Below are 10,000 nucleotides of genomic sequence, written 5' to 3' on the forward strand. Positions count from 1 at the left end.
ATTCCTTTTATATTCGTAATGAAATGGGTCACTTTAAAATATAAACATTTTTATTTTACTTCAACTTTGATGACAGTATAAGTTTCATATTTCTTGAAGTAATGATACAGTAATCGCATGTTGCATCGGTGGGTTAGGTTTGTGGTAGCCTATTGGAAACGTCCCTGCCTGGTAATATGTTGGATGGAATTTCGACCCCCCCCCCCCCCCCCTCTCCCGTCGCTCAAGCTCGATACTTTAAAGTAGTGTCTGCTTCCTCACCATCCTTTTGAGGTAGAGACAGGGGATTTTGGGGACCCTACAGGTGTACCTGTTGAGTCGTCAGCAGCCATATGGATGGATGAGATTCCCCGGCACTGTGGTGGAGTACGGGCTATTGCGTTGGCACCCAGTTTTTAAAGAGATATACCTTATATTCTTTTGCAAGGGAACGATATGAAAACATCGCAAATTTACTCAAAAAAAAAAGGGGGGGGGGGGTGACGACCGTGCTTGGTCGGAACACAGAGGACGGAAAAGGACGATAGTATAAGATGAGTGATTTCAGAATCTCTTAAGAGCGTAAAATGACGGCAAGGAGGTATTCAAAGCTAAAAGTCTACGGCCGCCAGCAAGCACGTTTCACTATCCTCCAACCCCGATTCTTCCTCAGTTCTGGAGAATTTTATTTTATTTTATTTTATTTTATTTTATTTTATTTTTTTATTTTTTTATTTTTTTATTTTTTTTAGGCCCACAGTGGACAGACTCGGCAGCCATTGACTGGTCTTCCTTGATCCTAGCTCTATAGTGAGGGGCCTTGAACGCTGATCAAATGTGTGTATTGTAAGTCTCAGGACACTCTTGCTCCTTGCCTCGGCAATTTCCGAGCGACCCTTAAACCTTTAAACAAGTTGATATGTCTATTTTCAGTGTTTATATATGACAGATGTATTATGATATTGTTACTGATCTTGAAATATTTTATATCTTATTATTTATTTTTTTTATTTAGTTTATTTCTTTATTTCCGTTCCTTACTGGGATGCTTTCCCTGTTGGGGCCCATGGGCTTACATCATTTTGCTTTTCCAACTAGGTTTGTAGCTTAGCTAGTAGTAATGGTGATGTTGATTTTGTCAATGGTGATATTATGTTTGTAATAAATGAAGTATTTCTTGTTAGAAGGTTAAGACATACATATGATGTACTATTTTCATATTCGGTTTGTATATTATATTTTTCTTCACAATATGTTGTTGAAGAACGACATTACTGGCAGAATATGCATATATCCTTCTTTATTAATATTGCTGATTTAAAAAAAAAATAAATTCATTTTTTATCAATGAATTTCCCATTCTTTTTGACAAAGTGTATGATAATGGGTTTCCCTGCTCGTTAGCGTAAATTATTCAGCATTTAAAATGATTGTTGGTTCTTTTACCATATTAAAAACAACAAATGGTCGAGCGATTATGTAAATGAACATTTCCGTTATTTATTTTGTCCTTTTTTTTATTTGCGAAAGAAGTATTCAAGGAATTTTTATAAGCGAATTTTTTTCAGTTCCTCTACATATTAAAAACAGTAAATGATAAAGTTATTGTTTTTTTGTTTTGGATGTTTTCTGATGTTTGACTTGCATACAAAGCAAATTGTCTTTTTATGATAAGGTTTTTTATCTGTATTTAAAGTTGCTGAAACGAATTAATGATCATTCTAGAAGTGGATCCTTGAATTAAGAGAAAAATCTATTATCCTTCGGGCGTTGGTATTGGTAGGCATTTTTTATTTCATTAATTTTCTGTAATATTATGGCGAGGAAATTTTCTCTCTCTCTCTCTCTCTCTCTCTCTCTCTCTCTCTCTCTCTCTCTCTCTCTCTCTCTCTCTCCTCTCTCTCTCTCTCTCTCTCCCCTGATCCCCTGATCTTGTTTCTAGCAAAATAAACATCTAATATTTCCCTATTTTAGCCTGTCGAAGATTAATGGAGTTTATGTTAATAAATAGTCTGAACGGCATAGTGTGCAGTCGCACCCGACTTTACTATATTCAGTGTTATATATATATATATATATATATATATATATATATATATATATATATTATATATATATATATATGTATGTATGTATATATATACACACATTATATATTTTATGCATATATATATTTTATATATTTTATGCGTATATATGCATATATACACACAACTATACTATATATATATATATATATATATATATATATATATATATACACACACACATAGACATATATATATATATATATATATATATATATATATATACATACATACATATATATAAATAGGAGAGAGAGAGAGAGAGAGAGAGAGAGAGAGAGAGAGAGAGAGAGCATGTATTCAATTACATCTGTTCAATGCTTTAATCATAGACTAATGGCAATAAAACCGAGGATTTATTCCATCCTAGAGCTCCTTTTCCACCGCAGACCTCGTAAGCTCCTTAGGATACCGAAACGTACCGGTGTTAGTCCAGTCTCTTGCTCTTGTCCAACGTTTCCCGGGTCCTTGGGTCCCATCTTGGCCGGACTATTCCATTAATGGAGGGAGAAATGTGTCCGGCCGCATCCCCCTCTTATCTTGTAGCAAATGCTGATTAAATTACGGAATTTCTTGGCTGCTGGGGAAAAGAGTACATCTTAATTTTGCGGGTATGTTGTTTATTCTCTCTCTCTCTCTCTCTCTCTCTCTCTCTCTCTCTCTCTCTCTCTCTCTCTCTCTCTCTCTCTCTCTCTCTCTATATATATATATATATATATATATATATATATATATATATTCATATATATATAATTTATATATATATATATATATATATATATATATATATATATATATATATATATTTAACGATGCTACTGATTTTAAAATATTTAAAAAAATATTCATAAATTATATATAATTTTCTTGCTATTTCCTTATTTTCTTTCGTCACTGGACATATCCGTTGGATCCCTTGGGCTTATAGCATTCGGCTTTTCCAGTCTAGGTTATAACTCTGCTAGTGGCGATAGTAAATATAATAACCGATTGAATTGTTGACATTTTCTGGCATATTGCTTCCAATACCATGTGTAAAGTGAGTTATGCAGTTAATATTATCTTATAAGAAGTGAATTGGTCGTCATATTTAATTAAGCTTATTTCTTAGGTTGCACTTTGCGGGTTGTGTTTAGAATAGAAAATCAAATACCTCTTTTGTTCGCTATTCCCGCTAAGTGGATTTTGGGATTTGCTGTTCTTGACGTGATCGTTTTCGGTTGTGTGTCCTCTCCAACTAGGCATGGAAAAAAATGTCCACACCCTAGTCAGATTTGCCAATTGGATTGAGACCCTTTTTTCATTTTAATTTCAAGGAATGAATTTCTGCCTTTCTTGTCAAAGAAATTAGAGATCTTGATTAATCTTTTCTGTTCCTCACATTAAATAATATAAATATTAGGGTGTATAAAGTTCAAATAAAGTCGATATACAATTAATTCTTCTCCTATTAGCGTGCCTTTTTCATTCTTTTCTGTTCCTCAAATTAAATAATATAAATATTAGGGTGTATAAAGTTCAAATAAAGTCGATATACAATTAATTCTTCTCCCATTAGCGTGCCTTTTTCACATTCGTATGGGGTAACACGGTTGCCTTCTTTTGAAGGACTTTGCTTTGGCTTTTGGGGTGGACCGTAGTCCCGATGCCATCTGGAATAGCTATATAGATAGTTTTATAACTTGTATAACAATTTGTGACGATATGTGGAATAATAATGATACAGATGATATCACGGAAGGCATGTACTGTATGCCTACATTAAACTCTAGTAAATATTTTTTTTTTATCAATAAGGGGAACGCTTCATATGTTATGTTAAATGTTTTCGTTCTTGTGATATTTATATTATTATTCTTGACATGGGGACCTTTAGGTTGCTATTCTTGACATGGGTACGTTTAGGTTGCTATTCTTGACATGGGGACCTTTAGGTTGCTATTCTTGACATGGGGACGTTTAGGTTGCTATTCTTGACATGGGGACGTTTAGGTTGCTATTCTTGACATGAGGACGTTTAGGTTGCTATTCTTGACATGGGGACGTTTAGGTTGCTATTCTTGACATGGGAACGTTTAGGTTGCTATTCTTGACATGGGAACGTTTAGGCTATTCTTGACATGGGAACGTTTAGGCTATTCTTGGCATGGGAACGTTTAGGCTATTTTTGGCATGGGAACGTTTAGGTTGTGATTCTTGACATGGTAACGTTTAGGTTTCTATTCTTGACATGGGAACGTTTGGGCTATTCTTGACATGGGAACGTTTAGGTTAATCTTGGCATGGGAACGTTTAGGCTAATCTTGGCATGAGAACGTTTAGGCTATTCTTGGCATGGGAACGTTTAGGCTATTCTTGACATGGGAACGTTTAGGCTATTTTTGTCATGGGAACGTTTATGCTATTCTTGACATAGGAACGTTTATGCTATTCTTGACATAGGAACGTTTAGGCTATTCTTGACATAGGAACGTTTAGGCTAATCTTGGCATGGGAACGTTTAGGCTATTCTTGGCATGGGAACGTTTAGGCTATTCTTGACATGGGAACGTTTAGGCTATTTTTGGCATAGGAACGTTTATGCTATTCTTGACATAGGAACGTTTAGGCTATTCTTGGCATGGGAACGTTTAGGTTGTGATTCTTGACATGGTAACATTTAGGTTGCTATTCTTGGCATGGGAACGTTTAGGTTGCTTTTCTTGACATAGTAATACTTAGTGGTCTGACCGTGAAAGGATTCTACTTGGGATCGAATCATTGGCTCTAACTACATAGCCATTATCTTATTGTATAACATTACTATAATTTTTCCAACCGGGGTGTTGTACAACTCCCGAAGCCTGAGTAACTTCCATCCCATATTAATTCTTAAAATGTGACTCGTTTCCTTACATTGAATTCTGATGGTAGGTATAAACCTGATCTAAACTTCTTTAAGTATTGATGGGATTATATAAGGGATTCTTATTTAGGCTTTGAAGTCTGATTAAGGATTTTTTGAGTTAGAAAAAATCATATAGGAAGAATATTGGAAACAAATTTAATTTGACTGAAATTATCTTCTTGAAGACTATCAGCGGAATTATTGTTTCCAACAATATCTTAAGCATAAAAATTTCTTATGTGAAAAGCACTTATTTGAAATGAGTGTAATTAGCATAAAAGATATTATCAAAAGTACACTGCTACTTCTTGTTTTTCTTTTGCTTCTTTGTGATTCATACCGAAACACTTCACTTGGGTCGTTGGCAAGTCTCAGTAAACGCTTACTTCCTGATAAGATAGTGTGTTAAACCTTCGCTCAATCAATTCTGTCCTATGATATTTTAGGACCTACAGTAATATATGAAGTATCAAAGCAGGATCATTTACAGAAAAAGACGATAACGAATCAAAACCAAAGTAATTACTCGTCTATGGACACAATGAAGTTTTATTCCAGCTGTGACCAAGTTGTGGAATGATCTTCCTAATCGGGTGGTTGAATCAGTAGAACTTCAAAAGTTCAAAGTTGGAGCAAATGCTTTTTTGTTGACCAGGCGGACATGAGTCTTTTTATAGTTTATTTATGACATATTTGTTTTTGATGATGTTAATAGTTTATATATGACATGTCTGTTTTGACGTTGTTACTTATTTCAGAATGATTTATTGTTAATTTGTTCTCTTCATTTATTAATTTCCTTATTTCCTTTCCTCACTGGGCTATTTTTCCCTGTTGGAGCCCCTGGGCTTATAGCATCTTGCTTTTCCAACTAGGGTTGTAGCTTGGATAGTAATAATAATAATAGTAATAATAATGCTTGTTAGATTGTAATCATTCCCATCGGTTACTAAAACCAACATTTAATGGAGATACATCGATTATGAAATAACCATTGGAGTAATACCTTCAATCTCTAATTAAAAATTATTGCATTATGATTTTCAGTTTAAAGTTGATGGCATGTGATATAGGCTAGCTGAATTTATTTGAGAAAATAAATATTTTAATAAAACTAGCTCTTAGTTTTATCATTAGCTTTCAATCTTTGGGAAAAAAATTCAAATGCATTGACATAAATACTATTGTTGGGATAAATATGGTACGCCATTTTCTTCTTGAACGTTCATTTTTGATTTCTGGAATATTTTCTATTTTATTAAACGATTAAATGTCGAAATAGTTTTGTAAACTTAACATTGACATACTATACATACATACACACACACACACAGACACTTGCACACACATACACACACATATATATTATGTATATATATGTATATATATATATATATATATATACTGTATATATACATATATGTGTGTGTATATATATATGTGTGTGTGTGTGTATGCGTGTGTATATATATATATATATATATGTGTGTGTGTGTGTGTATGCGTGTATATATATATATATATATATGGATATATGCATATATACACACATATATATGTATGTATGTATATATATATACATATATATGTATATATATGTATATATATGTATGTTTATGTATATATATGTATATGTATATACATATATATATATATATATATATAATATATGTATATATATATGTATATATATATATATATAAATATATATATATTATACACACACACACACACACACACACACACACACACTATTATTTTCAAGTCGGATAGCGGCGATGATAATCTCTAGTGAGCAGTACACAGAGAAGCAAGCTGAAAACTGTCATTAAAAAGAGAGGAAATGCCATTTTAGGGATGAAATTAAAATAGAGTGCCATCGCAAAATGGATGGGTTTTATTTGCACGGGATCCCACGAATGGATTCGCTTGATTGGGCACCCATTGCTAACGCAGACTCTGATATGAATTTTACCTGTGAAACATTTCTCGACCCAAAAATACAACGGCAGTTTTAATTCGTCCTCTTTCCGCCATTCATTTTCTGGAGCCTGCACTGAAAAGGTTTACAGCTGGTCCATTCTGATGTACTTCGGTATTTCATTTTCGATTTTGAAGAAATTTTGCTGTAAGGAAACTCCCAAAGAAAAAAGTATATAATTCGAAATATACAAGATTTTTACCTCGGGATTTTTTTTTTTTTTTTTTTTTTTATAGAAAAGATATCATGAAATATATGTTGCTCATAATTTCCTTTTAAGTTGCAGTGTCTTTTATGAAAAAATTTCCGTAAAATATTTCCTACAAAAACACTGTTTTCTATGATGTAGCACATGTGATGTTCGTCACGTGCTTTCTGAAAGAATATATGATTTGAAATATGCAAGATTTTTACTTTGTATCTTCCCTTTTTTTTTTTTTTCTTTTGAAATGAAAATTCTCTGAGAAAGAAGTGTTTGAAGTATAATTCATCATGAGATATATCTTGCTCATAATTTCCTTTTGATATGCAGTGTCTTTTATAATAGTTATAAAAAAAAGAATTCCGTCGGGTATTTCTTACAAAAGCAGTTTTTTTTTTTTTTCTATAATGTAGCACATTTGATGATGATCTTGTTTTTTATGAAGTGCCTGAATTCATTTTTGCTCTTTCAAGTTTTCTAAATTAATTTTTCCTAATATGGCTAAATCATCAAGTGCATGTTTCAGCTGAAGGAAATTTAGAACCGCGAAGCGTCTCTCTCTCTCTCTCTCTCTCTCTCTCTCTCTCTCTCTCTCTATTCACGCTTTGCATAAATCAGTCCAGAGGTAACGGATAGAAACTGGAATTGAAAAGATTGTGAAATGAAAATATATAATTATATATTTTCCTAAGCTAATTTAACATATTTTTCTTTTTAGCATTCGGTGTAGGTTTATAATCTAATTATAATACATACATATATATATATATATATATATAAAGAAAATCACTATATATATATATATATATATATATAAAGAAAATCACTAAGAGAGAGAGAGAGAGAGAGAGAGAGAGAGAGAGAGAGACCTATTTCTAATCATAGTTTTTGCTGATCTGAATTACATATGTGATCTGCCTTCGAAAATTAAACATTAGAAAAGTTAAGACAAAATTTTAGATATTGCTGATGTAAGCAAACAAAAAAATCCAGCAGAATTTTTTTTTTATTCATTTGAAGATTTTGAAATTATTATATTTGATTGTGCATTGACACCGGGTTTTTTTTTTTGGGGGGGGGCGGGAGGGGGGAGGTAATTTTAATAAATTGTTATATTGATCGTTGTTAAGACCTAACTTATAAACACATGAAACATAGTTCTTGTATTTAGTTGGTGTACGAAAGGAGCTTATATTGTAATAACTTACTTCATTTTAGGAACCTTTGAATGATATTAAATTCATTGAAGCAAGGGCAAGAAATTCCATACTAAATTGAAATAAAAAAAAATATCTGATCACAAAGATATCACTATCATCAAAATTTTGAAATTATTCATAGAGGGAGGATTGGTTTTAGGAACCTTTGAATGATGTGAAATGCATTGAAGCAAGGGCAAGAAATTCCATACTAAATTGAAATGAAAAAAAAAAAAATATCTGATCACAAAGATATCACCATCATCAAAATTTTGAAATTATTCATAGAGGGAGGAATCATTTTAAACTAAAAACCCCACCCCCACCCCCATCCACCCCCACCCCAAAAAAAAAGAAAAAAGAAAAAAAGCGAATTTCAAAAATTACCGGGAATAACCAAAACAAGATAGATCAACCCAAGGCCAGATGCTTACTCGACATCATATTGTACCATGTCCTCCTGCATGTCAAGGAGTATTAACATCCAGATGGAGTTAGTGCTGACGAGCAAGACGCGGCAGATTTCTTCATATCCTTCGCCAGGAAGCCCCATAAAGATGTTATATGATCCGCAAATGGGATGCTCCTGTTGCAATATCTCCTCTCGTTTGGGTTTCGCGGGTCAGTTGATATCGAATTTCGCCATACAGAAGCAGCAGTGACTATGATGGGTAATTCTTGCAGGTGGGGGGGGGGAGACGAAAATTCCTTTTTTTGTTATTGAGTTTATATGCATATATTTTAGTGCAGACATGATTAAAATGTCAGCGCAGAGGTTTGAATTTGCATATTTTCAAAATGTTTTTTTTTTTTTTTTTTTTTTTTTTTTTCCGCTGCACTACTAAAGAAATGATCAGTGGAAATATTTTCCCATAAATATTTTACATTATAGAATATACAGTATAGCCTACGTGTAATGCAGTCATGGTCGAATTATCAGCAGAGCTTTGACTTTGCGTATTCGCAAATTACAAGTTTTTTGTTTGTATACTGCACTACGAAAGAAACTATAAGTGGAAATACTTTACCATATAGAATATACAGTATACAGGTAATACACACATAGTTAAACCCTCAGCAGAGGTTTTAATTTGCGTATTTGCAAGTGAGTTTTCTTGTACGTATATTATACTGTATATTGCACCACGAAAGAAGTTATAAGTGGAAACATTTTACTATATAGAATATATAGTATAGCCTACAATTAATGCAGACATAGTTGAACTATCAACAGATGATTGAATGTGCATAGTTGCAAATTATAAGTTTTCTTGTACGTTTACTGCACTACGAAAAAAAGTTATAATTGGAAATATTTTACCATGTAGAATATCCCATCCGCAGATAAGATTGAAAAAAAAATAAATAAGTTTAATATATATTGTTTGATTAATTATATTATGTTAACCTGGCGTCATAGCTAGAAATCTCGTCAACGTAAAATTGAAACTCAAAGGTAAGTTTAATGTATGTTGCTTGATTAATTGAATTATGTTAACCTGGCGTCACAGCAAGAAACCTAGTCAACGTAAAATTGAAACTCAAAAATAAGTTTGGTATATGTTGTTTTATTAATTAAATTGTTAACCTGGCGTCACAGCAAGAAACCTCGTCAACGTTATCAAAACCGGAAAAGAAAACCAAAAACACTAACTCTAACGTAAA

This window comes from Palaemon carinicauda, chromosome 9 (assembly GCF_036898095.1).
Source record: "Palaemon carinicauda isolate YSFRI2023 chromosome 9, ASM3689809v2, whole genome shotgun sequence".
Taxonomy (NCBI): domain Eukaryota; kingdom Metazoa; phylum Arthropoda; class Malacostraca; order Decapoda; family Palaemonidae; genus Palaemon; species Palaemon carinicauda.